The sequence below is a fragment of the Cucurbita pepo genome, chromosome 12, assembly GCF_057944985.1.
Source record: "Cucurbita pepo subsp. pepo isolate OVF chromosome 12, ASM5794498v1, whole genome shotgun sequence".
Classification (NCBI taxonomy): domain Eukaryota; kingdom Viridiplantae; phylum Streptophyta; class Magnoliopsida; order Cucurbitales; family Cucurbitaceae; genus Cucurbita; species Cucurbita pepo.
Genome location: NC_141809.1, coordinates 7,739,660 through 7,741,289, shown reverse-complemented (window position 1 = coordinate 7,741,289; position 1,630 = coordinate 7,739,660). Strand labels below are relative to the sequence as shown.

Here is a 1,630-nt window from a genome sequence, read left to right as displayed (position 1 = left end):
AAATTACACCATTGACGAAAAAGATAGATTTAAGGACACGACTTGTTGGATTAGTCACCTCAAATTTTAATTCTTCTTTAACAATAATGATGGATCTGTGCAATATGGGAAGTAGTTAGGAGATTCAATCTAACTCATCCATTCTGTCTAAAAGATTTCTAATGGTAATTGATTTGTTTAGGGTAACTAATTGAAAGAGGAGTTAGATATTTTTGTTGGTTAAAGATTCTTTTCTTGAGTAATGGATTAGTTTTTTTTTTTAATAATGGTTGTTACAATTACATTGTCTTATTTCCAATAAAAAACTAGAACGAAAAAACAAGACTTGGAACAATTTTATTATATAAGGTGGTGGTAATAAAAACATTAGGTTGTTCACGACACAAAGTCTCCTTCAAACAGTCGACCATCTTATTTATTTCGAAAAGTACAACAAAAGAAACTCAAAAGAATGAGAGTCAAATGGATAGAGGCGGTCTTCTTTTTTAATTAAGGTTGTCTATTATATTTGAAGTTCTATGGCAATGAACAATCCATTGGACAACATAAGGAGAGGAGCATATCTTGGGGTTCGGTCTTCCTGAAATGATAGGTTTCACATTCGTGCATTGGGAGGAAATAGGACCTTTTATTCCATTGTAAGTGAGGTCAATGTTGCTTACTTTTACATCGTCACATGGTAAGTGACGGCTGCAAATAAGTTTGATTGCCAGCAGAGTTGCAGAACTTCCTCTAATGTTCTTGAAGCTCACTGTACTAATCTTAATTTTTGAAGGAATCTAAAAATTAAAATGAGACAACAAATGGTTTATTTGTTAAGTTATAATGAAAAAAAATGAATGAAAGGTTCGAGAATGCGATCCATACCTGCCGATTGCACTGATTCCACGGACAATACTCTTGGTCTATTAGAATAGGGTTGCTAACATTGACCATTATAATGTCCAAAAAGTGCATATTGGTGGCGGTGCTGCTAGCAGCAGAAGCTGGCCACGTTTTGATCCTAACACCATTAGTGGTGTTAATTAACGTGCAGTTCTTTACGATGACACCTTCAACAAGTTCTTCGTTAGTGTATCTTCCAAGACTTCCGATGCTTATTCCATGTCCTGGTCTGCACGTCACGTTGGTGACTTCAATTAGTTTGCTTCCATCTCCAAGAGAAATGCAATCATCTCCAGTTGCAATTTTGGACTTTGTGATTGTGATCTTATTGGATGGACCGATGTGTATTCCATCAGAGTTTGGACTGTTTTCTGGTGCCATTATATTGATATTATGGAATGTGAGGTTGTTGCAGCTGAGGACGTTGATATGGAAGTTCTTGCTATCAAGTGATGTTATTCTCTTAACGGTTGAATTGGTGATGAAGTTGAACCTCAAACTCTAAACATTTTGTATAATCAAATAATATTTTGTGAGAGTCGGTAATGAAGCTAAAAATTTGAACAGAACCCAATAAAATTGAAAACTCAAAAAAAATTCACTTCTTTACTTGATTGTTTAAAGATTATCCTCTAGAAAATGAAGAACATTTACCAAATCGTAAATGTCAGAACATTAGAGAAGACATGTAAGAGGCCCTTTCAAAAACAACAAGATGCATGAGATTGAGAAGGAAAGCTAAAGG

At 34.7% G+C, this 1,630-nt stretch overlaps 1 pseudogene; it reads right to left on the bottom strand.

Moving 5' to 3' along the window:
* Positions 1-502: 502 nt before the first annotated feature.
* On the bottom strand, positions 503-1,266 carry LOC147789920 (polygalacturonase pseudogene; annotated as a pseudogene).
* Positions 1,267-1,630: the final 364 nt, after the last annotated feature.